This window comes from Vicugna pacos, chromosome 30 (genome assembly GCF_048564905.1).
Source record: "Vicugna pacos chromosome 30, VicPac4, whole genome shotgun sequence".
In the NCBI taxonomy this organism is placed as follows: Eukaryota; Metazoa; Chordata; class Mammalia; order Artiodactyla; family Camelidae; genus Vicugna; species Vicugna pacos.
In genome coordinates, this window is record NC_133016.1 from 18,303,586 (window position 1) to 18,331,001 (window position 27,416).

At 41.8% G+C, this 27,416-nt stretch overlaps 1 long non-coding RNA gene across 1 annotated transcript; it reads left to right on the top strand.

Moving 5' to 3' along the window:
* Window positions 1–14: 14 nt before the first annotated feature.
* Window positions 15–27,117, top strand: LOC140690456 (uncharacterized). The gene is made up of 3 exons (XR_012065728.1): window positions 15–151; window positions 17,355–17,530; window positions 26,815–27,117. It is a non-coding gene; the product is annotated as an uncharacterized lncRNA (long non-coding RNA).
* The last annotated feature ends 299 nt before the right edge of the window (window positions 27,118–27,416 follow it).

The window sequence follows — 27,416 nt, forward strand, 5'->3', positions numbered from 1 at the left end:
TGGTGTGAGGCCCCATGGGCCGGATCCCGAGGAATACTAGCGGGGCTGCGTAGAGTGGGAGGCGTTCGGAGATACAGACGACAACCGTCGCTCCACGAAAAGAGCTGCAACAGGCTACCGCTGACCTCGCATCCCCGCGGCTGGCGAGCAGGTCGGGGATGATGGCAGCGCGTTCGCGCGAGAAGAGGCTCTGCGCAGGCGCGGGCGCGGCCGTGGTTGGGTGGGATGGGGGATGTTGGCGGGTACCAGTGTACGAACCCGAGGAGGCCAGAGGGAGGCTGGGAGTTTGGGTCAGTCCTGAACAGTCAGTGGAGGCAGGGAGAGGATAGGAGAGGTTTGAGGGCTGGACGCAGGCAAGGAGAATGGAGAAGCAGAAGAAAGAGGACCCAGGAAATAAGAAGCCTCCGCAGTTTAGGAACGCTGTTCTTGAGCTACTTTTGTTTGTCTTAAGAGTCGCTCTTCTGCCGAATTCTTGGCTACTCCCTATGGTTGCTGGCACACTTATTGGCCCGCAGGGAATGTACTCATGATCCCTCCTGTAACAGTAGCCATATATAGATACACTCAGTGTTCCCTCTGAGAAAAAAACTGGAACGCTGAATTGTCATCTTGAAAGCAGAAGGACCTTATCTTAACACCTATACCCACCCAAAGTTATGATATTGCAGATATTTCTTCCTATTTCAGAAAAAGTTATCACCAAAACTTTCCTGTAGTCGAATTTGTGTGCTTTAAAGTATGGTAAGAATAATTTTAAAATAAAGATGTAAAGGATAAAAACGAGGCAAGGCAGATGGAATGAGAAAAATTTAAGTGATGGAAATGTAGGTAGGATAGAGAAAGTTGAGCAGCAATAGAGAAAAGTGAATTGTCCCCTCCTAAACACTTTGACAATTATGTAAAATTTGCACAACTGTGCCACTCTGAGCACTGGGGCGTGAAGCATGTTTGGGAAACAGCAGTTAGAGGATAAATGATGTGTATGGCTGTAATAGTAACCACCACTATGAAAGGGGGACTATAAACAAGCATGACCTAAAATAACTCTGCTTGCCAGAAATTGTCAAGATGCAGCAAGCTGAATGAGAGAAAAAATTTAAATTGCAAGTGTTACTATAAATGCTTCATTAGTAGAGGTAAAATTATTTTGTCTTTGAAAGACAGTTTGTCCTACAGTAGAATAATCCCAGATTCAAGGGTTGTAGAGAACTATCATGACTTTGGTTAAATCAAGGTCAATTCATTTCTCATTAAGTGAAATATCTGTTAATGTCAAGAAGGCAGACACTGCTGTTCACTGGTCCACCCCAATTCACTTTTTCTCCTTAGTCACTTTGGTGATTGGGTTGAGGCATCCTATCCAGTACAGTGATATGTGGCTATTGAGCACTTGAAATAGAGCTAGTCTAAGTTGAGATACACACTAAGTTCCAGAACAGTGCAAAAAAAGATGAAATATCTCAATTTTTAAACTATTGATCACATGTCAATATTTTGGGTTAAATGAAATACATGATTTAAATCTATTTTGTCTCATTCTTTTTACTTTTTTAACACAGCTATATAAAGTTTAAATTTATATATGCAGCTCCCTTTTGTGGCTTGCATTATATTTCAGTTGGATAGTGCTGGTCTAAGGGGACCCTGTTGGAGTCACACATGGAAGCTGTTGGGTGGCACTTTGGAAAACGCTTTTTTTTTTAAAGAAGGAGAGGCTTTTTAAAAAAGACTCACCTGGCATGTACCTTTGGCTTTTTCATCCCACTTCTTCTTGCCAGAAATTTTTAGAGACCTGGCACCCATCTTTAGGACATAGATGACAAAAAAAGAGGATGAAGACCCTACACCCTAAAAGTATTGGCAGGAAGGAAGAATCTGGGTCCCCAGTAGTGTTATTGAGACACATTTAGCCTTGATTCCTACCACCATATTTCTTGCTTTGTGAAATAAGCCTCTGTTTGTATAAATCAACCCAATTAGGGTTTTCTGTTATTTGGGGCTCGAAATAATTTCTAACAGTTACTGTTAAAATGCACAAAAATTTTGTTTCCTGTTATAATGTCTAAATTCACACTTCTTTCTTTAGAATAACTTTTAATTCCTATTAGGTCAAATTGAGGTTATTAGATCCAAAGGTATTACTTTACTCTTGTATTAGTAATGATAATAATTCTGCTTTGATTTTGTGTGCCCCTAACCTACTATATTAGATATTGCACCTTTAAATTCATTTAAAAATAATTCTATACTTGAAATTTGTCTGTACACTCACATTATTTCTAGAGATGTAGGGATGTAGTCTGTGACTGTGCTTGGCTTTTTAAACATGAACTGAGACATCTTGGTGTCTCACTGTAACTCTTGCTGAATCAAAATAGCACCATTTACAAATGAAATAGCTCAATACAAGCAAGAATGTTGAAGAGATTAAAAGGTAAATTCAAAAGAGCACAGCATTTTTCAAAGCTTAAGAAGATTATTGTGTTTAAAGTGTTGGAATGATTTTCCACACATCTGTTTTCAATCATACAGAAAACTCACCTCTGGTTGCATAGTAATGACCACTTTGTTTAATCCAGGATTTGTATCCTTTGGTGTGGTCCTTGCCTATAGAAACGAGCAGAGGGAAACTTTGGAAGGTTTGAGGTTTTAGGTCTCTATTAACGATTACTCATGTTTTCCAATTACATTTGTCTTTTTCCTATGATTTTCATTGTTTAGATCCAGAATGTAATATATGTACTATGTCACCAAGTACCTGTGACATGAAAGGAACATGCTAATTGCTATATGAACTTTTCCAGTATACGTGTGTGTTGGAGAAGAGGACTTTCTTGTTCCAACTGGCTTTATGTTTTCCACTTTCTGGATATTGTTTAGGAGAATGAAAGAACCTCCCCTAAATGCAGGGTTCTCTTCAGTACATGGAGTTAGAACCTCATATTTCTAACACTCCTTGACTAGAAATACGACTCCAAGTAGATGAACGGATGATGAATGGATTAGACATCCCATTTGTGGATAATCTGGGAATGAGAGAAGTAAGATCGTTGAGATTTCTATGAACATGTACATATGTGTGGACAGGGTTGCAAATTATCTGAACAAATTCTTCAGTTTTCAACTCTTTTTTTTTTTTTTTTGTAAAGAGCACACTTTGGGAGTTTCAAATACTCAATTCTGGTACTATCTCTCACACTCTTGAAATACCACTCAGTATCTTTCTTCTGTCAGGTGGGCAAAATTAAACTTTCCTTACTCATATCAAAGGGCATTAAAAGGAGGAAATGTGATGAAAAATAAGCTAGAGCTTTGTAAAATTAAAAGGATACAAATGCAAACGAAGCATTCTGATTCAAGTTCCCTGCCCAGCATGTAGATGATGTTCAATAAATAATCATTGTCCTTCACTGAGCACTTACATGCTAAGCTTCGCTCTAAGGGTCCTTCTGTATAGATTAAAATCATTTAATTGTCTTAACACTGTGATGTAGGTATAATTATTATCACCATTTTACAGACTGAGAACTTACAGGTTGATTCGTCCGAGGGTACCACTAATAAGTGGGAGAGAGGTACAAACTGTGCTATATACACTCTGAATACTTCTGAGTATCTTTACGTGAAATTCAATGTTTGGAAAGACCAGAAAGAGCATTTGGAACCTGATGACCCTCCTCCCCAACCCCCAACCCCCAACCTGGAAAATGAGAAGGCTCTCTCCACTTAAACTATCTAGAAAAATCCACTTCGTAACTCGGACAAATTCTGATCGCCTCTTCAGTGAGTCCTGGTATTATACTACATATATACACATTGGAATTACCTCGAAGCTTAAAAAAAACTGCTGCCTACCTATACCAATTAAATAAGAATCTTCTGACATGAGATTCCAGCGTCTGTTTCTTAATAGTTCCCATGTTTGTATTTCTCTTTTATGCGCTGCTCAGACAGTATAATCTCCATGAGAGTAGGGATTTATAAAAGTTATTTCTCCCTGTATTCCTCCTAAGTCCTTCCATATGATTAATGTTTGAATAATTAATGGGCAAGTTTAGAATGTTGACATCTTTTTGTTCTAATGAAAATTCTCAAAGTGTGATTCTGGTTCATCATTTCGTCATCATCATCATCATTACCTGGAAACGCGTTAGACATGCAAATACTTGGGCCCCACCCCGGACGCACTGAATCCGAAACTGTAGTTGGGGCCAAGCAATCTGTTTTGACAAGCCCTCCAGGTGATCTAGATACACGCTTAAGTTTAAGAACCACTGTCTGAGGCCATGCATTGATTAAGAAATCCTCAGAGCGTAGTTTTTTTTTGTATAAAATTTTCTACTGAGACAAGCTATTCGGGAAATGGGAATGAAAAAAGACACCGTGCTTGCCCTTAGGGTGTCTGCATCGTAATATGGAGACGGCATTTATTCATCTGGGTAGATTCAAAAAGCAGTGTGTTATTAAGTACATTTACAGATGAAGTGAAATAAGCGTGATGTCTTGATTGTGCTTTACAATACTCTAGGGGAAAAAATGGGAATAGCTGAAACAAGATTTGGCAGAATGTCACCTTTTTAAGGCTGGGTGCTTTAAGGGGGCTTGTTATACTAAATACTTTGGTGTATAATTGAACGTTTTATTATAAAGGTATGAAGAATAAGCTCAAAGCATAGTAGTAGTTCAAAAGAAGTGATTACTTTTTTATTTTATTAATTATATTTATGACATCATATATTGAGATGTTAACTCAAAATAAACTCTTTAAGGGAGGTGGTTAGGAAGGGATAGACTGGGAGTTCAAAATTTGTATATACCGACAGGCATATGTAGAATAGATAAACAAGATTATATGGTATAGCACAGGGAAATATATACAAAACCTTGTTGTAGCTCACAGTGAAAAAAAAATGTGACAATGAGTATATGTATGTTCATGTATAACTGAAAAATTGTGCTCTACACTGGAATTTGACACAACATTGTAAAACGACTATAACTCAATAAAAAATGTTAAAAAGAAAAGAAAAGAAAAGAAACACTTTAAAATTATTTGCCTGCTTCCCTAGGTTTTCCAAAATATAAAAACCCCAGCAGTCTTTGTTTTTGCAACAGCAATTATAATTTGACTTCCCTCCTGAAGAAGTTTATAATAAATGTAAACAAAATTAAAACTGCTTCCACTATTTTCTAGATCTAAATACAACGCAGAGCTTTTAAAAAATATTTCCTTCTGGTTGCTGATGAGAAAAATTTTCACATAGAGGTGTGGGAAAGTCATTCTGGCTTCAACATGATTTAACTTAAACCTTATGCCAACTAGAACAGCCTAATTTGTGGCCTATTAAACATGCATTGTACATCTTTAACCATTAAAGAAAAGAATGCATTTAAAAAATCAAAATGGGATAACTGTGGTCCAAGCATCCCAAATGGCCATTATGGATGTGGTTTCTGACACGTGCCTGTATGACTAAGAACTCGAATTTCTGAACTATAATCAGACTTAAGGGCACCACCTTGTTCTCAAAACATCTGCTAGCAGCTGCCAGCTGCAACCTTGTGGTCTCAAAGTCTCCCCTGTAACTATGCAACCATCTTTAACTTCAACCAATCCTTGCTTAATAAGCACTCTAACTTCTTGCCAGCTTCAATCCTAATTATTGACAAACAGCCTAGGAATTTTGCCAGTTTTGCTTTTATAAGCCTGCCCCACTTTGTAGTCTGGGTAGAACACAATTCCAGTGCTTCTTGAATCTGTGCCTCTAGGATATAGTCCTCAGCTTGGCTCAAACAGAGCTCTTTTCTCTTCCTGTTATGGATTGTTTCCAAACACTGTTTCCATCAACATTACTATCACAGCATCTGGATCAGACTAGACTTGAATTTTGTAGTATACCTCTAGAACAGGCATCTTCCAGCAAGAGAGCTCCTCTTGCTTCTCTACTCCATCCTGTGTCCCTGAGCCTGGAAATGAGGCACAAGCTCTTCCTGGAAGGATGGATTACAAGGCAAGTTGATTAGGGAAAACCAGGTGCTGGGGCCCAAATCAACAGGAAACTAGGAGGAGGAAATAGGTTTCGGGCTTGGTCACTGCACAAATAGAGAAGGACATGGGTATGGATCAGCTTGTATGGGTCCTGCGCTGCTGGGAGTTGAGGCTGCTGTCTCTGGGTTGGTCTTTGGTTTGGCCAGTTCACCTGTGAAGTGGGAGGAGCCATAAAGAGGCCAGCTGCTGGGTGCACACCTGGCTATAGGACTTCCCTGTAAAAGTCTTTAGTAGGCAGAGTTTAGTGGTGTGAAGCTAGTTGTCTCAAAATGGGTACCCATTTGCCCACCTTTCTCAAGATGAAAGAAGATGCTTGGAAAAACTTTTGTATCAATTACCATGAAAATAGGGCATCCTGATTTAATCCAAACAGCACAATGTGTTTCCTTGAGGGAAATCCATATTATTGAGGTTTCAGAGAATTCTGAAGGGTCATTCTGTTTGTCATGAGAGTATCCATGAGCAGGATTGTTGGTTTTAGGTTGACTCACCATCTATAGCAAAAGCAGATAGACTGCTAATCATATGTTTAGGTTTACACGAAACCATTTGCCTTAGAATAGGAAAGATTAATAATGAATGCTGGCTGTGCCACCGGGAATTGTCCTTCAATAAATTAGGGCCATTAAAAATTCAAACTCTTTAAAAGCAGAAAAGAAAGTAAACAGTGTACCTAAAGGCATTTACGCTAGACATTCTGCAGAAACAAACCTCCTGTCAGCCTAATCTGGAAGTGAGACATAAAAACACTTGGTGTAGGTAAGTACTATCATTAAAGAAACAATAATGTTTTTGTTTTTCCCAAAATACAATGAAGTGCTAATGACGATAATTACCTTCAAAAACAAAAAGTACTAACAAAGCTTTATATAATCAAAATAAATATAACTTAGCAGGCTGCCTGAAAGGGTAAACTAATACCATAATAAGCAGTGTCTTCATTACCAAAATATTTTAAGGAAAGTTCTAGAAATTTTTACGAAGAACAAAGAGATTTCTATCACAGGCTTATCAATAACAGAAGAACCTTTACCCCACAAGGAAAAACAGCACTTTGATGTTTACGGATAATATTGTATCACACTTGATTTTTCTCTAGGACTTTCAAGTAACCTGGAGAGAGTAAGGCAAAAACTTACTACCGTCCTGCCATTGTGGAAATGACCTCTTTCTTTTAGTGATTGAAAGTGATTCCGTCTTGCTAAGGCTGCCCCTAAGATTTTCCTGAGCCATAGGCTGCTTCATGTTACTTGTTCTAAATCCTAACTCCATCTTTATCTCTAAGCTCTTAAGAGAGGACTCTAGGAACATTGGTGTCACCTAGGGGCTTGTTAGAAAAGTGAGATCTAGGTCCCCACTCTAGACCTACAGCATCAGAATCCAACATGTTCAGGTGGTTTCATGCACATTAGCACTTGAGAAGCATAGAGGATCCTGAAGTTCTGTGAAATGCTGCGGTGAATGAATTTTTCTCTCTAGATATGGGATAAAAAGAAGCCCTTGATACTTTCTGTACCTTCAAAAAGGTCCTGTGCCAAGGCAAACACAGTAGTTCTTTCCTTCTCACACTGAAAATGTTATGCTTAAACCATAGCTGTGCAATTTTATTGTTAATTCACTAGAAGTGTAATTACGAATGAGGCACCAGATGGAATGTTTGCTCTAAATAGAATGGATGCAAAGCCTCTGAATGATGCCTGGGAACAAAATCCCAGGAATGTTTGCCTTGATCATCCAAATAATGTTCCTGGATTCTTGAGCTTAGCTCTGTATATGGGCCCTTACTAGGCCCAGCAGGCTTTGTGGTTCTCTGACTACATTGGATGAAAAGCTACCTCTGAAGACTCTATCTCTTGGGGGCAGTACAGGGACATTTTTCTATAAAGTATTCAAGATTTCTCTGGCCAAGAGAGTAGCTACAGTAGATATAGTAGTTCAAGGGAATGTGGATAGATACATGGATTTGTTAATTCAACGTATTTTCCTACTGAGCAATAAATGGTGGGTTCTTGGTATGTGGATTAGCTGAACACTAAAAACAGCCCTGACATTGTTAGGTTAAATATTTCATATTTTTTACATCAACAAGATGTGGTCTAACCACAAAGGAAAGCTGGTGTGCCTCCCTGCCCAGTGCTGTTTGACTTTAGACTTGCTAGCATTCTGAAATGTTTCCCAAAGTGAATCATCTCTCACACCAAGCTGCACTCCTGGGTTCCAGGTGTTCTTTTCATGGCCATTGGTTACCTCAGGAATGTCTGGGGCACCCCAGGACCTCCCCGGAAGTTTAATTCAATTCAGGTGGTTCATGATGGGGTCTGCACCAGCTCTGGCAATTAATTGGGAGTATTCTGTTTTAACAGGCATCTAAAGGGGAGTAGAATATCTTTCCTTTCATACACTTGAACCAAAGTTAAATTGCACAGAACAACATAGAATAAATGATTAGTCCTAAACAATATGACCTTGCAAAAATTATACCTGGCTTCTAACTTATTAAGGGCACCAGACGGTGCAAAGAGAACCTGTTGTTCATAGTGTTACGGAAATGACAGGCCAGCCAAGAAACAAGCACCACTCGGAGGGTTGGAGTACTCAGATTTATTACGCCGGCGGGCTCAGAGGGGCTTCTGCTCCGAAGCTCTGAGCACCTCCAAGACGTGCACATGAGGTTTTATAGGGTTAATTACTAGTATGGGCTATTAGCCAATAAGGCTCAAACAACAAAAGGCAAGGAATCAGTACACTGAAGCTTATCAATTCGGAACAGATCACATTACTGACACTTGTTGAGCTTGGATTTACGAGTTAGCTTGTTAGCCCAGTAAACTGACACTAAACTTTAGATTTACAAGTTAGCCCGGCAGAACTTATATCAGTAAACCGACACTTATCACACTTAGATTTGTGACTGAGCTCGTTAGCCCAATAGACTGACACTAAACTTCAGATTTATGAGTTAGCCCAGCAGAACTCAGATCAGTAATCCGACACTTGTTGCACTTAGATTTGTGACTTAGCTTGTTAGCCCAGCTGGGCTTTTCCTTCACAATAGCTTTGTGCCTTCAACTAGAAAGGATGAACCATAAGTTCGTAAAATACCAGATCAGGGGGTTCTTAATTGTTTTTGTGCAATGGACACCCTTGACAGTCTGGTGTAGGCTATAGACCCCTCAGAATGGTTTTTTAAATGCATAAAACAAAATACACAGAATAACCAAAGAATCCAATTAAAATGAAACAAAGTTATCAAAATATTTTAAAATCTCAGATTTCCGGTATAAAAATACATAATTCTACTTTACAATACATTAAAAAAATCTAATGATGGGTCTAATAATGAGTAATGATGAGTATAAATGATACTATCTAGGATCTACAAAAATGGAAGGTGATATGAAAAATCCCTGATTTCTGTTAATCCCAGCTGTTTGTTGCCTACAACCATAATTGATGAAAATGCTAACATCCAGTTAGAGATTACTGAAAATATATTTCTCTCAGTCCAAGTTCACATACAACCTGTGGTTAAGAACCCCCTGTACTAGGCGATGTTTATCCAAGTTCAGCTAAGAACCTCCTCCTACGTGTTAGCAATTTATGGGTTCAGTTTGTGATACTGGAAAATAATTTCCTATAGCAACTTCTTTTGTCAGAGCTCTAATTTCAAGGTCACGCGGAGCTATTCTCTGTCAACAGATCTTTTGTGACTTTCAGTAAATTCTACTTCATTTTAATTTGTTGGGCGTTGTTTGGAACAACGTTACCTGGGCTTTCCCATAGCTTGGGACTCAGGTGACTTGGCATGACGACACAAGTGCGGGCTTACCTGCTTAGCACTACAGAGGTCGATTTCAAGTTGAAAAGTGGCCAAATTTCCCAACCTCCAAGGTCTATAATTTAGGAAATGTCTGTTAGTCATCTTCTGTTCCTTGTTAAGAGGAATTTGTTCATTTCTCCCCTGTGCCAGGGGCACCCATTGTTAGACATATTAAGAAAGTGATTTATTGCTGACATTCTAACGCTTGGAGTAATTGCTCCGCAATACGTGTCTGAAAGCCACCCATGAAGACTTTTTAAAAAGCATTTTACAACTTTTTTTCCTTATTAGAAAGATGTATTTTTTTAGCTCCTTTTGTGAAGAAAAATGCCTTGTTTATGTTTTTAGATTTCATTCACATTTTCTGAATAGGCATAAAAAGCAATGGCAGTCTTTGTGTAAGTTTGGGGAAGGAAAAGAAATTTCTTTCATGCCAGTTGCGAAAATAACATTCAGGACATTATGTCAACACTGAGAAAAGGGAAATACAGCTCTTCCAGCATGAATCCAGCCCCTGTTGTCCTTGTTAGGGCAGAAAGGGGAAGTAAGAAGAAAATGTGAGAAGGAATGTTCTGAAACTCTTTTTACTCTATGCAGATAAGGGACCTTGACTCACCTCCCAGCTGCCAAGCCCTTTCAGCACACAGCCCTGGGAACCTCCCCTTCGCCTCCTACAGCCTGGCTTCCAGCTCCACAGTGGTTTTAACAAGTGTGCAAAACTTCCTCTTTGTCAGTAGAATTCAAAACTTTTTTCAGTCCTCAACATCCTTGTGTTTTTCAGCAAAATTTGGTCCAACGTTCTTTACTTTCTTTCTTCTTTTATTTTTTTAATATCTTTTTATTGAAATATAGTCAGTTTACAACATTGTGTCAATTTCTGGTGTACAGCAAGATACTTCAGTCACATAGGCACATACATATATTCATTTTCATATTCTGTTTAACCATAAGTTACTACAAGATATTGAATATAGTGCCCTGTGCTATACAGTATAAACTTGTTGTTTTTACCTCCCTTCTTGAAATTCTTTTTTTTTGGCATCCCTGGCACAATTCTCCTCGGGATCTCCAGCCTCAGCTTTGCCATCTCCTCTTCCTCCTGCCCCATCAGGAAGGGTGAGCCCCAGGGTTCAATCCTAAATGGAATCCATTGAAATGACTCACAAATGTGGGTCCTATGCTGTGTTTTATTCCGTTCTTTTTCTCTCAAGAGGCTCCATTCATTCAGTAAACATTTTTTGAGCACCTGCTTGGCTTCAAACAGACATTTGAGAGTCCCTGCCCTCAGGGAGGTTTTTGGTGGTGGAAGGGGCAGCAGGTGAAGGACAGAAGAGTGAGGACAGGTGGGTAGCAGACACATCGGCAGGTAATTACATCAGTGCAATAACAGAAATGTGTCGCCATGTATAACAGAGAAGAGAGAGACACCTATACCATCTGCAATAGGGCTGAGGAAACTCACTAACTTAATTTTCCTTCCAGTTTTATTGAGATGTAACTGACACACAGCCCTGTATAAGTATAATGATTGGACTTACCTCAGGAAATGATAACCTCAGTAAGTTTAGTGAACAGCCATCATCTCATGTAGGGACAAAATTAAAGGAAAAGTCATGCATTTTAATTCAAACATTAATTAACATTCATTCAACCAATGGCAGCAAGGACCTAATACGTGCCAGGTATTAAGCCAGGCACCAAGACTGCACAAGTGAGCAAGACAGGCCTGGTCCTTGCCTTCGTGGATCTAAGTGAAAAAAACAGACATTAAACGAGTCATACAATTTTATAATGGAGATGAGTTCTTTTACAAAGAGAGAAACACAAAGTGCCAGACAGTGTTTAACAGGGAGCGCTAATCTGGCTTAGGAATCAGCGAAGGCTTTCCTGAGGGAATGACACTTGAGCTGAGGTCTGAAGCTGAGTAGGAAATGGGCAAAGTGAAGGAAGAGAATTCAGGGTGCATGATGACGCAAAGGAAGATTTTGATAAAGGACTATTTGATCCTAAGATGATGAGGTGTGAGGGACAGAAACAAGATGATTTGCAGGGCCTTGTCGTTAAATAATTTAGCCTTTATCTTAAAGAGCAATCATCCAACAGTTTTCAAACAGGTAGTTGACAAGATCAGATTTCCATTCAGAAAAGGTCATTTTGGTTACAGGGGGATGAGAGATTGGAGGGAGGCAGGAGCCAGTGAGGAGAGAGCCTATTGAAATCTACTAGAAAGCTAAGGATGACTTCGTCTTGGGGGGCGGTAGACGGGGAGAAGTGAACAGATTTGAGACATGTGTAAGAGGGAGAAACTCTAGGGCCTGATGGTTGGATTTCAATGGTAAGGAGGAGGTGGAGGTAGAAAACCTCATAGGAAAAGCTGCTTTTACAAGAAGGTAAAGGAACACCGGTCTAGCACCGTTGGGATGTTGGGGGTGGAGTGGCATGTGGACAGGCAGCAGGACTGGGCCACTAGGGAGCCCATGGTGGCTGCGGCTCTGACCGTGGTAATGGAGCATAGTGATGGAGACCGGTGGCTGGACCGTTGGAGATACTTTTCACGCCTTGCCTCTAGCATACCTGGTGACTGGAGTATCTTTTATCCGAGTGTTAGGGAAGATTTGGGGAGGAGGCATCTACTCTGAGTTTTAAAGGATGCATAGGATTAGCTCAGAGTGGGTGTGGAGGAGGAAAGGTTTTCTAGGCAGAGGAAAGAGAATGTAAGAAATAGCAATTTTGAATTGCTGGAGTGGGAACAAAGCGGAGAGGGGCAAGAGATGCCGGAGAGGAGACGGGGCCAGGTGAGGGGAGGACAATGGGGAGCTCCTGAGGGTTTTATTTAAGCGAGGGAGAGACACGAACTTTGAATTTTGACTTTTTTATTTTGAAAAGATCCCTCAGACAGCTGTGTGAGTTGAAGGGTTGGGGAGGGGTGCAAGAAGAAAGCCCAAAGAACACTGAGGAGGTCATTGAATGTACAGGGGGATCTGAACATAGATCTGAACTGGGGCAGTGGTGCAGTGATGGAACGGAGGGGAAAGGGGGACTGGAGAGACAGCTGGGAGGTGAGGAAGCCAGTAAAGTGAGGAGGAACCTCTCCCACACCCAGCTGCTGGATTAGCTAATTGGCTTAGGTGAGGCCACCAGCTGAGACAGAGGACACAGGATTAGAAGCAGCTGAGGAAGGAAGATGACAAGTCCAGTTTGTAGCCTGTTTAATTCAAAGGCCACTAGGGTGGAGATGCCTAGCAGGCAACCGGAAAAAAAATGCATCTGAAGTTCAGTAGAGAGGTCCAGATAGGTTGGGTGGACTTCGATGTCACTGAAAGAGTTTACTCCTAAAAACCAGAGACCACTCCTGAAGAATGTGTTTAACGAGAGAAGTGGACCCAGGCTAGAGCCCCAGGCTGCTCACCTGTGTAACGCTGCTCCTTCAGGCTATGCCTGGGGTTTGCACACTGTCTTCCCCAGCCTCCCTTACCAGCTGGATTTCTGCTGGCTTCCGCCAATCAGAGCCACTAAAGGAAGATGGGAAGGCATGAAGAGGGCAGAATGGACTTTCTTCCTGCTTCTGACCCTTATCATTGTCACTCAAGTCACAGAAGACAGCCACAGTGCCTGTCTTGAGGTTCTTCATTCACTGCTAGTACCAGCCAAGGAACCTCCCTCACAGCCGCCAGCATCCGCCAGCTGAGCACCCAGGGGAGGTTCCAGGTACCAGCTATGAAGGGGCTCTCTGAGAACTTCTGGTCACCCCTGAGTGGTATTGGGGAGGGGAAATTTTCCCCCTCCCCATCTTGAGGTTTTTTTTTTGGCTGGCCCAGTAAGTAAACTGACACAAGACAGTTTAACAAGAAGAAAGAAAAAAAAAAGATTTAATTTACACATAGAAATGGGATCTGAGAAGTAGCCAAAGCACTTCTATACTTTTTAGGCAAAGAAACCGTATATTTCCGAAGAATTGACTGGGCAATGACACTTAGGCTTTTGGTGCTTGATCAGCGAAGAACCTAAACAGAGTTTGGATTTGGGGAAGCAAATTAAAGAAGTAAGAAGCTTTGTTTATACAGGCTTCTCGCCTGGATGGCCAGCTCTGGCAATAAGGGTGTCCCTTCTAACTCCAGATGCAGGGAGTGCATCTTTCACACAGGAAATTCATTTCCTGCTTCTAAGGAGACAGAGAGGAGGGTCAGAGTGTCCCTCTTTCATAGGTCGTTTCTTAAGTAACTTTAATTCAAATCAATCAATATGCCATTCTGGCATATTTTGGGCTGTGAGCCCCAACAGTGAGGAGGGTTCACCTCACCTCTTCCTTTGCTTCCTAGCCCCGGGGGTGGGCGTGGCTTCCTGCAGTTACTGATCTGAGCCACCTTGACATTGCCCTTCATATTCTTTTAACTTTTCACTGTCTGCATAACCAACTCTCAGCATCAGATATCCTCTCTGTGAAAGGAAGCGTCTGTTTTTCTGATTGGACTCTGACTGGTGCAGACCCCTAGGGCAAGCAGAGGGAGAGCCAGAAAGGAGATGGAGAAGGAAGAGTACAAAGAGAACTGGGAGTGAGAACGAGGACAGTGTCTCATGGAAACAGTGTAGCAGAGAGTTTCGAGCAGGAGGAAATTATAGACTTTTAAAAACAGAGCAGAAAGAGACTCACAGACATAGAAAGCAAACTTACCGTTACCAAAAGGGAAAAAGGGAGTGGGAATAAAGGAGGAGTTTGGGATTAGCAGATACTAACTACTATATATAAAATAGATAAACAATGAAGTCCTACTGAATAGCACAGGGAACTACATTCAATATCTTGTAATAACCTATAACGAAAAAGAATATATAAATATATATATATATATAAAGCTGAGTCACTATGCTATGAAACTAACACAACATTGTAAATCAACTAAGCTTCAGTTTTAAAAAAAATGGAGCAGATGATCTGATTCAGCAATCCCACTTCTGGGTATCCAGAAGAATTGAAAGCAGGATCTCAAAGAGATATCTGTATACGTCTATTCATAGCACACAATAGTCTAAGGTGGAAGTAACTGAAATGTTCATCAACAGATGAATGGATTAAAAAAAAAGTGACCTATCCATACAATGGTATATGAGTCAGCCCCAAAGGAAGGAAGTTCTGACACATGCTAAGGCGTGGATGAACCTGAGGACATTATACTAAGTGAAATAAGCCATGCACAAATAAGACAAATACTACATGATTCTGTTTATATGAGGTATCTAGGGTCATCATAGTCAACGAAACAGAAAGTAGAATGGCTGAGGGGAGTGGGGAGTTGTTTATTGGGTACAGTTTCCGTTTGGCAAGATGGCAGCACATCAATGTGAATATACTTAACAGTACTGCACTATACACTTAAAAATGGTTAGGACAGTACACTTCAAGTTATGTGTATTTTACCACAATTTAAAAAAATAGAGCAGGAAGGTAAGAATTGTATCTCACAATTAGGAGAGGCTTTAAGATCTTCGGTACATGGTTTTGCACGCTGGTTGGAAGCGAAAGCCAGGTTGCAGTGGGTTAAGGAACACGTGTAAGGTGAGGAAGTAGAAGGTGACTCTTGAGCAGTTTGGGAAAGCAGGAAGAAGTTGAGCAAGGGCTAAGGGGACTGTGAGGTCAAGGGAGGTCAAAGAGGAGAGGTCGGAGCCCGTTTAGAAGCTGCAAGAGAGGAGTCAGCAGAAGAAGAGAGATGGCATGCAGGGTTGTGCAGGAGCAAAGTCCTGACGGAGCAGAGAAGGATGGAGCCTGGCCTAGGGTAGAAGGGATTAGAAGGGACAGCCCAACCCCTCCTGTGGGAGGAAATGTGTAAGGATGGGAGTGGATGCTGATGCACCTACAGACGGGACGGTGATGGGGTGAGCGTCCACCACGATCTTAAGGTTTTTTCCACAATATAGAAGGCAGTAGAGAGGGAACCCAGGCCGGGAACGGATTGAGGTGGGTGTTGAGGATCCAGGTGAGGTTGGAGACCATGGATTTGAAACTGTTGTCTGCAAGACTGAGAAATTTTTCTCTGGTAATCAAATAAGCAACAAGACAGATTGTAACACTGAGCCAGGCTCCAGGTGTTGTTTGAGATGTTACAGAGGGATGGGTGCCAGGGAATAAAAGGTGCTGGTAAGAGCAGGACCCGAATGATCAGCCAAGGAGTCTGGAGTCATTTGGGGAGATGGAGAAAGCTGGAAGAATAAAAGAGTGGAATAAAATAAAAATACCAAGGGGCCAATGTTTCCAAAAAGTCAAAGGCATATGTAATGGGAATGAGAGAGTCACAGACCTGGGAGGCTGGGAAGTCGTAGGCAGCAAGTAGGGTACTGGGTGGAGCAGTTGCCTGAGAGGGCAGAATCTAGTGTCAGCCAGGGGTTGGGGGCGGGGGGTGGGCCCAGGCTCTATGGAGTGGCTGCATTTATGTGAGGCAGGATGGAAAACAAGACTGTGAACCAGGTCAGTACAGAACATCTCCAGCTAGATGTTCCACCACAGCTCATATTCAAAATCAAACCCAGCCTACTTCCCTTCTGTGGGCCATTCCTCCCAACCGTGCCATTTCTGTAAATGCCACTTCTCTAGGTCCGTTATGTTATGAAGAGAAGATGGATCTGGGAATTAAGACGCCTAGATTCAAATTCTGCTCTACCATATCCTAGCCATGGGCCACAGCAAATCCTTCAACATCTCTTATAAAATTTATCTGTAGGGTTGGTCTGAAGACCAAATTAAATGGGCATATGAAAGCATCCAAGTATATAACCAGAAATACAGTAAATGCTCTGTAGGTAACAATGGAATCTCAATATGATATTTTCTTCACCTCCTGGAATAAATTTATCACAAAGACCAAATCCTTGCTCTTTACTCTGCCTTCCCTGGCCCTCATGAATTGCCACAGCTCCTACATGGTTACATTTCCGGCTCCAGTGCTTGTCCATCTTACAAATGGCTGCCTAACTTACCTTTCAAAAGCAACACTTTCATCACCTGATGCTCCCATGTGAGGGAAGTAGGAAGAAACAGTGAACTTCAAGTTAGCAACCTAGCAAACAGTTTATTTTTCTCACTTTAGGTTCTTTATCTTTCTGGAATCTGGGAAGATGCAGTGTGAAGCTACCACCAGCCAGGAAACCAGGACAAACTATAGGAGCCTAATGGTCCAGAAGGGAGCCTAGAATCTATTGCCGCTCAGGATGTGTAGCAAGGACCTTGTTGTTGGGGATTCTGCAATATTTCATTAAGCTGTAGATGAACCTGTACAAGGTCCTGGTATCTCACAGCTCTCAGGATACTTACTCTGAGGATCAGATGAGATAAGGGAGGTTTTGTCAAAGTCTGAAGTCCAACAGCCTCTGCCCACTTCCCCTCTCCTCTGTCAAGATCAGATTTTATAGCCCAATTCCCCAGACTCTCCATGAATTGGTTTCATTTTATTTCTTCCCTATTCTGTTCCTCACTTTGGTTTTTTTTTTTTTCAGCTGTATTTGTTTTGCCCTCCCTTTTTACTTCCCAGGGTCGCAACAAAGTCACTCACTCAAAATGTCTTACTGAGTGAAGAACTTGCTGCAGGTCACAGCATTAGAGCTAGAAAGGGGATCACAGTTCCCTAAATCCACTGTTGTCATTCTCTGGAGATGCAGTGAGACTCAGACAGGTGAGTAAATGTGTCCCCTGAAGACCTTCAGTGGGTGAAGACCAGGTAACCCCCAATTCCCCCGACTGCCTGGCCAGAAGTCACCCAGAACATACCACACTGGTGGGACAGTCATCCCACTCACAAGATACCTTTGTCCAGCATCATGTGTGAGACGCTGGCCGAATCTCATTGTCCACCAGTCAGCACCTTCGTGGATGACTCATCAGCTGCTCAGAGAGCCAGCACACTGCGGACCTCAGCACAGTGCCTTCCCTCAACCTTGCAAAGTTCTAAATCTCATCTCAGCCCTCATTTGCCGAGACCTTGAATATGTTCCTTACCCATCTGGTTTCCTTTCCTCTCCTAACTCACAGGGAAATATGAAAGAGTTGGTAAAATGCCAGTTAGGCACTATAGTTACCTGGAATTGAACTCACCTGGATTTATTGTTAAAGTTCATCTCTGTACAGATTAACCTGGGGACTGAGAGTATGATTACAAAAGAAATGAGTAACATAATTCCTGGCAAAATCTACCCAAATTCAAAACATCTGTAGGTTGAAGTGGAAGCTATTTACCTATATGAAAAGTTGTTGACTAAACTAGGATATTGATGGATTTAACAAATAGTTTATTCAGGAATTTTATGTAAGGAAATGTGTTGGGCATTGGAAAGTATATAAAAATCAGCGATACTTTCTTTGACATTATGGAGTTCGTGGTTTGGAAGAGCAAATAGGATGTGTACATGTTACTGTAATACAAAGTAACAGGTGCGTGCTCCAGGGAAGGTGTGTGGAAGTGCCATGAGCACACGGAGTAGGGAGAAGGCATTTCAGGTAGTGAAAATCAAGGAAGGCCTGGGTAGCAGGTGTCATTTTATGTGAGCCTTGAAAGATAGCTAAGGGTTTTTTTCTTTTGTTTTTTAATAGACTATTTTTTAGAGTAGTTTCAGGTTCACAGCAAAATTGAGAGGCGGGTACAGAGCATTCCTATATACTCTCTGTACCACATATGCACAGCCTCTCCCAATACCAACATCCCCACCACAGTGGTCCATTTGTTGCAATTGATGAACCAACATTAATACATTATTAAACCCCGAAGTCCATAGTTTATGTTAGGGTTCCTTCTTGATGTTGTACATTCTGTGGATTTGGACAACTATATAACCTGTATCCACCATTGTGATATTACACAGAGTAGTTTTGTTACCAAACCAAACTTGAGTCCACTCACCCGTGGCGCAGCAAAGCCAGTTTACTGACACCAGGTTGTGGTGAAGGAAAGCACAGCGTTTACTGCAGGTGCCGAGCAAGGGGAAGCTCATGCTCAAAAGACCTGAGCTCCCCAATGGCCTTCAAAGGCAACATTTGGGGTGAGGTTTGCAGGGTACGTGGCTTTCTTCTGATTGGTTGGTGGGGAGGTAACAGAGTGATATTTCAGGAATTTTAATCATCAACCTTCCAGCCTATCCGGGGACTCTGTGCTTGTAGTCAGCATGTAGTCACCATCCTCCACCTGTGTATGGGGGGAGTGGTCTTAGTTCTTGCGGAACAGGTCAAAGTTACGTGTCAGATTGCTATGTATATCTCTTGAGAAGGAACTAGAACTTCATTTTATCCTTGAACTACTGTGTCTTGACTACTTTTCCTTTTTTCCACATTCATTCAGTTCTTTGATTAGTAAATCTGAATCCCCTAATTAGCTTGAATCTGCTCTTTGGAACTCAGGAAAGGCCTAGGTGACTAAAGCCTCTTTCCTACAAATAAGAAACGGGGGGCATGGAAGGGCTTTCGTACTTGGGAGGACCTCACAGGGGTTTGCTAGGTTTCAATTCATCCTTTTCTTTGATGCTTGGTTTCAATCCTGAGGGGAGCAGGGGGTGGAATAAGAAAGAGAACTAAGTTTTGGATAGAGAGGTTAATCATAAATTCAGCAGGGAAGCTCGATTTTAGGGGTACTTGGTTTCAGTCCCTGCTCCTGTTTTAACCTTCTCCAAATCTTTGAGGGAATAGGGTGACAACCACTGACTGCTTTCTGCAGAAATGGGGCATAGTCCTGCCTCGATCTGGGGAATGGACAGAGTTGGAAATATTCCTGAGTTCTGAGTCTTGGATGATTAAGATTTTAGTCTTTGGTCCACAGTTTTGTTGCAACAGACCCAATTAGAAGTAGGAGGAGGAGTGACAACCCAAACTTGAATAAACCTTGGGAAAATAGATTTCATTCCCTGAGGAATTCGGGAGAATAAGTCTCAGAAACAAGTCTGGACCTTATACTTCCGGGGAGACTTGTTGTAGCTAGGTAGCCAGTTGCCTAATTTTATCTAAGTAGATTTTAACTTCTGATACATATATATATAAAAAACAGGCGCTACTGGCCACTACACATATATCTCCTTTTTTTTTGGTAAAATCTACTTTAAAGCAATTTTACTATCTTAAAAAATTTAGTAATTATATAAGAGAAGACCTTGAAACCATAAGGTTGCAGTTGACAAAAGACACTGCTTTGAGAATGGCTGGTGGCATCCCCAAGTCTGATACAGCTGAGAAGATTTAAGTTCCCAACAACACAATGTGTCTGAAATCTCATCCTAACTCCACCTTGACCACCTGAACCACAGCCACTCCATTTTGAGGGCAGAGAGAGAGCCAAGACTAGTTAACCAGTTGAGAGGATCTAAACCAGGACAATGGGAAGCGAATGGAAAGAAAGGGATAGAATATAGAGCTTGCAGGTTTGAGGAAGAGGGAGGAAATATTCTAAACCTTTATGACTAATCGGTTTAAAAAAAAAAGATGTAAGAAAATTTAAAGTAATCATTCTTTGGTCAGAGTCCCAGGATCAGCGCAGTTGTTCCCTGAGCGTTGTATACCTCTGGAGTGAAGGTCGGGCCAGAGGAGGGGGAGTGGTGAACTCTGATAAGCTTTGCCCTGGAAACAGGGCCTGGAAGCCCCACCCCCACCCCTTATGTCCCTTTTGAACACATAAACCATGTATTTTTTTCAATAGTGAACGAATGTTTCCTGTGCCATGGGAGTGGCTATCAAATCTTTCCTAGGAAAAGTGATTAAGTTTTCCTTGGCTTAACTTTGGCTTTCTTGGCAACCTTTGGCTAAGGAGAGGAACTCTGGCTTCATTCCTGGAGTTTGCAGCAAAGATGGGTGCAGGTCCTGGCTTCTGATTAGGCTCGGCAGAGAAACAGCCTTTGGGGAAGCTCTGTGAGGCTTCCTGACCTGGGAGATAGATGTTTATCAAGGGTTTAGGAATCAGAAAGAAAAGCAGTCTGGATGCGTGGAAGGATTCTGTTTTGGACGACTGGAGTTTGAGGTGCTGGCTCTGCGAAGACAGTCTAGTCGTGGGGAGCCAGACCTTAGCTAATGGGGGCTCCGTGGTGGAAACCAAGTTAGCATCAAATGAAAGTAAGCTCTGAGTTGGGACGGATGGTGGACCAGGCAGTATGTGCGTGATGTGGCCTCTTATCATCTAACCAGAGACAGAGGGTTCTGCCCAGTGCCCCTGCTGACTCAGGCTAAGTTAATTCATCAGGACAGCTCCCCGGGTGAAGAGCAGCCTGGCCTGGTGAGCCCTGGCGACATCCTAGACTCGCCTAGACTCATTTGAAGTAAAAATGATTTGGCTGAACAATATGTTCCAGTGATTTAGTTGTAGGAACAGATCTGCTCATTTGCAATGGAGAGAAGTTTCTGAGCCAGTCAGCTGACTGCTCTCAGAGGGACAGTGCTCATAGTCTAGGGACGGAACTGACTTGGCTTTCAGAGTTTAAGGCTGCCTGTGCTTATTGCATGTACACGCCTCGCTCTGACTTCTTTCTGGTAGTGAGTAACCACGTTCAGCAAGCAGACTTGAAAAGCAACAGGTGGGAGAAAGAAATATGAAGCAAAGCATCCCCCAGAAAGACGACTTGTTCCCAGGCACATCCCTCTCTCTCCTTTTCCTGCCCTTTGTTTGTTTAGACATTATCCTTTTCATTCTTCAGTTGTCTTTTTAACCCCACTCTCTTTTTGCTTCCGCTTCACTTTCTCTTGAATCCTCCCTTAAAGGACTTCTCCAGGTAGGAAGTCCTCTCCTTTAAGTAACAGCCTTCTTTTTTCTTCTCTTGCTTTGTTCTTCCCTCAGTTTGCTGAGGCTCCATTTCCTGTAGGACACTCTGCTCAGTGTGCCTGGCTACACATGATGTCGAAAGACATCGTTCCTGTCACAAAGGACTTTACAACTGAGTAGAAGAAATATGATTGTTACATATTTTGCCATAACACAAAGATGGAAAAAACTGGAAAGTGCCATAAAATAGGGTCAAATGAGACTGAGGAAGTTCAAAAGAGGGCACATTGCTTCTGTCTGGAGGGGAGAGGAAGAATTTCTAGAAGGGGAGATAGTTGCATTAAGCTTTGAAAATTGAGAGACAATTTTAAAACATAGAAACACAACATTGTAAATCAACTATACTTCAGTTAAAAATTGTTTTAATGTAGAAATCAGGTATTTTATCTGTATTATACCAAATGCATACACTTGACCACGTTCATGTTTCTCAGTCTCCTTGCAGAGTGCAGAATGCATTTGGGTTGTTCCATATCTTGGCTATGGACACTGGGGTGTGTGCATCTTTTTTGTACTTCTAGTTAAGATAGCTTCCAATGCTGAAAGTTCAGATCTTATATTTATGGATGATAAAATGGTGGATTTACTCACACCCCTAGGTTGCAAATGGGGAAGCTGGATTTATTATACCCTAGGTCACGCAGAGGGAAAAAAGAGATGTCAGGATAACAACAAATATCAGTCTGTAGTGAAATGAGAAAATTAAGGAGGCTGCAGTAAATTATTTTTTAATAAATGAAATGTATTAAACACACAGATTATCTTTTATCCAGAGATTAAATTTTTGTTCTTAAAATGTCTTATTAAAATGATATAATGGTTGGTTGGTAAGATGGTGGTGCTAAAAAAAACAAAAAACAAAAAGAGACTCCTTCCTTATCAAAATAAAAAAGGCTTCTAGTCCTCTGAAGCTTCCACAGAAATACACTGGAGATGAGAGCTTACTGGCCTGTGCGCTCTTAAAAAGAAATGCTCAAACTAATAAACTTGCTGATTTAAGGAGCAGAGGGTGGTTTTCCAGCATACAGAACAAAATAGTGTCAGAACTGAAGGGAACTCAGAGGTCATCCGGTTTGTGCAGTCGCCTTACTTTACAGACAAGGAATCTGAGGCCCAGAAATATCAAGTGACTTGCCTAAAGTTACATGTCCTTTTATTTTTATATTTTCAGGTGGCCCTATTTATAGTGTATCTGATTTGTGTGTAAGTACGTGATCAAAAAAAAACAACGTGCTTTTGTCTGACAGGGTATTTATCAGAACCTCAAACTATGTACAGTAAATGAAAAGGGTTCCTGGACCCAATTCTAACGTGTGTTCCTGGAGGCTTCCCCCGCACCAACAAGCCAGCAGGACATCTTACAATTCAATTCAATTCTGGCACTATCTCGCTGGAGATAGCATCAAATGCCACAGGCTGAGGGCCCAGCCCCACAAGACCGCCCTCCACTGCAGAGGCCAGGAGCAAGTCCAGGCTGTTACCTGTGCTTCTGACTGACTGACTATAAATCAGTTTCCCATGACCCCCTCCTTGGGTTCGATTGATTTCCTAGAAAGGCTTCCAAAACTCAGAGAAACATTTTACTTGCTAGATTACCGATTTATTATAAAAGGATGAGTCAACAGCCAGAAGAGACACCCAGGGTGAGGTCCAGAACAAAGGAGCTTCTGTCCTTGAAGAGCTTGGGGCTTAGCTCAGGGGCACGTGGAAATGTTCTGACTCCCTGAAATGTGAAAGCCCTCCAAAAACTCAAGAAGCTGTCCTTTGGGGGGTTTTATGGAGACTTCATTACATAGTCATGATTGACTAAATCATTGGCCAAAGGCAATCCATTCAACCTCAAGCCCCCTCCACCCTCCCCAGAAGTGTAGGTGGGGTGGGGTGGGGTGGGGTGGGGTGGGAGGTGGGACTGAAAGTTCCAGCCTTCTAAACACGTGTTCAGGGGCTCCTAGCAATCAGCCCCACCCTTGAGTAGGATCCAAAAGTCACATTCCCTGAAGCATTTTCAAGAACTGAGGACTAAAGGCCAAATATCACATTGCTCTTATCGCTCAGAAAAGTCCAAGGGTTTGTTTTTTTTTTTGAACTTTATGTATTTATTTTACAATATCATATTTTTAAATTAAAGTATAGTTGATGTACAATATTATATGTTACAGGTATACAATATAGTGATTCATAATTTCTAAAGGTTATGTTCCATTTATAGTTATTATAAAATATTGGCTATATTCCCCATGCTGTACAATACATCCTTGTAGCTTATTTTATACCTGACAGCTTGTACCTCTTAATCCTCCACCTCCATCCTGCCCTTTCCCCTTCCTTTTCCCCACTGGTAACCACTAGTTCCTTCTCTACATCTGTGAGTCTGGTTCTAGAAAAGTCCAAGGGTTTTAGGATCTGTGAACCAGGAACTGTGGATGAAGACCAAATATATATTTTTCCTATAAATCATAAAACTGCAGTCAACTTTAAGAAATGTTTGACTTCACTTCCTCTGAGTCTATGCTTTTTATAAGTATTCATGAAACAATTATGTTTTATTGTTCTGTACTCAGGAAGGTTCTTAAGAGCTTACAAGACCAGGCAAAACACTGACCTCTCAAAATGGCCATTCTGTGCTTTCCCACCTGCACAAAAGCAAAGCATCCGTGCCACACATTAACATCTCTGTTCAGTCATTATAATCAAATGAGTGATATGATCTGCTCCGTGGGCTTCAAGGTTTGTTGGCTGTTGGTTTATTTGGCTGGAATTTTCTCCCTGCTGACTTTGTGTTACAATGAGGGACCAGCAAGACCAGCCTTGTCACCCAGCAGTTGAAAGCCTAGTGGAGGCATCTCATTTATGAAGGACCTCAAAAACCCAGGAGTGGATTATAGACAGATGTTGGAAGTGCCAGGGGGCTGCCATCCATTCTATGTGCTGGTGCTGAAGAATGACTCAGTGCAGATGGCATTTCAGGGAACTCTGGCATGGAGGTAGCCAGCAGATGACGGGATGGAGAGGAGCCTAGGGTAAGAGTTATGATGATCAGGACCTGCCCTGCCTGAGGGCTGAGGACGGGAAGATGTTGAGACTTTTCAAGGAAAAAATACCTAGAAATTGATGACTAAAGGGATAAGTGAGTCAAAGGTGCTTTGGAATTTTAAGTGATTCAGAAATTGGTGATGGCATTGGGCAAAGGAAAGGGAGTTGGAAAAGAAGCCTCCACCTTAAACTGAGGGGAAGAAATTATGATTCCTGGTACTTCCTGCTTCTCCTTGGTGACCTGAGTCTGTCTGTCCCTTTAAGATTCTGTATTTCAATGAGTTCACCTGAAACCCAATTAATGCTGTTAATGGTACCTTCTTATTTTATTACTAATAGATACTTACATCACAGAGAAGCAGAAACATCATCTGTGTGTAAATACTGGATTATCCTTTTTGACTACCTCTGTCAAAAATAGACAAGGTCTGCCTTTGTTTTGGCTGCGGGAGAGGTACACGATTGGGCAGAGGTGCACGCCTTTGTAACGTTCCTGTCTTTTTCCTATGGTGAAGGTGGTGTATGTCTATGGTTCTATTCTTGGACCTGAAGAGCTAGAAATATGGGTGTGGACTGGCTTGTCAAGCCAGAAGGGGCGTGAATCGGGGCAGGATTACAACAGCAACTTTGACGGCGCTCTGACTTTTGATTCAGGAAGTACTATTGGGCCAGTTCCAGATTTTAGGACGGGAATATCCTCACACTGCAAAGTAAAGTCCAAGCAAGTGGCTACAAGTCTATCTCACTAGTAGGAATTTGACCCTAGCAGGGGACCATATTCAGCCATCAAACCATAGGCAATTCTGGGTTTATTACTCTATATTGCAAGCCAGCATCTACCCCACCCCACTGAGTCGTGAACAGTGTTTTCGAACTCTTGTAACTAGTCTCCCATCACGCTTTCTTTTATGGGAAACCCCACCACCCCAGAAAAATTGTACTTACTTGTTTTTATTTGTTTTATAAGACAGTAGTGTGGGTGGGCATCTTCAAACTGCACAGCGAAAATGCTTAAAATTTATGGGGCTAGAAGTTTGAGGTTGGCTGCTGAGGGCTGTGTTTGAAGTCACGTTAGTAAGTAAAAGTACTAAAAGTCTAAAATAACCAGCATCTTAGGGGCACGCATAATTAGAAAGGAAATCTCCACCTTCTTGTGTTTTGCTTTGTTTTTTTCCAACCAAGAAACCACATATCCCATGACATAATTTATCTTGGCATTTCACGTTGTCCTTTCTGAAGAATGTAAATAAAACCAATTGGTTTGTCTCTTCCGAGTGGGGATATTGTGGAAGCCATTCTGAACAATTAATATCATGGTTTTCTCACTGACATCCACATTCTGAGCTAAACCCTAGGTGTGTGGGTAAAAAGCTATTGCTGTTGACTTGGATAGCTCCTCACTCCCTGAGAAGGGCACTTTGTATATATGTCCAATGGGAAACGAGCAGGATGCTTAAGTAGAAGGCTGTAACATGCTGATGATCGAGAGTAGAAAAAGCAAATATCCAGCAGTGCAATTACACAGTTAGGATAGCCATGGGGTTTATTGACAGATGGAAAAATTCTTGGGGCTATTAATTCTTATTTTGACACTTGAAAAAAAATAGTGTAACTGAAAGGGGTAGCTGTCTATCTGTATCTCAAATTCTTCCCTAGAGGAAGCCTTGTGGTTCTTCTCAGCTAGATTCTAACCCTGAACTCATCTTCTGGCCTCAGTTTCCTTAATTATGAATAGAGCTTTAGGTTCTTCCTCTGCTGGGGGTGGGGAATGGGGAGTGACTGTTAATGGATATGAGAATTCTTAGGCGGGGTGGGTAGGGTGATTAAAATGTTCTAAGTTTGATTTTGGGTGATGGTTGTGAAGCTAAGCAGAACCCTGTGGGGCCCTCCCAGGTACAAAAAAACCCTCTATATCCCCCATTTCTTGTTTGTAGGAGAAAGACTTTAGTCTCCTAGGCCTTCTTCTGAGTTCCACGGAGTAGGTGCATCAATCACTAATTAAGGAAGTGAGGAAATGCAAAAACAACGGAAAAGCAGTTAAACAAGAAACATGACAGTAGTTTAGCAGTAAAACAGAGTCCTAGCCCCTCCTCAAGGGTGTATAACAATCTGATGCATATCTTTGAATTGTCCTGCAGAAACTAGGACCCCCACCACCACCCCACCTGGAGGAAGGATGCTGACTACCTGCAGATCACAAGCACATAGACCCTGGACCAGTTGGAAGCAGAAGGTTGATGGTTAAGACTCCCAAGACAGCACTCGTTACCTCCCCAACAACCAATCAGAAGAGAGCCATGCACCCTGCAGCCCTCACCCCAAATCTTGCCTTTTGGAACCCCTCCCTGAGAGCTACAGGGGATCTTGTGTTTTGAACACGAATTGTCTGTTCTCCTTGCTTGGCACCTTGCAAATAAATGCTGTATTTTCTTTCACCACAACATGGTGTCAGTAGATTGGTTTGACTGCACAGCATGTGCGTGGACCCAAGTTCAGTCATCCAGCTCTGTGAATATGTTAAAAAAACATTGATTTGTACACTTGAAATGTGTGAACCAAATGGTGTTCTGGGCTGAATTATTTCCCCCTCAAAATTCACTTGCTGCCCTCTTAAGACCCAATACTTCAGGAGAGAGGGTCTTTAAAGAGGACATTAAGTTAAAATGAGGTCATTAGGATGGACTCCAGTCCAATATGACTGGTGTCTTTGTAAGATGAGGAGATTAAGACACAGACACAC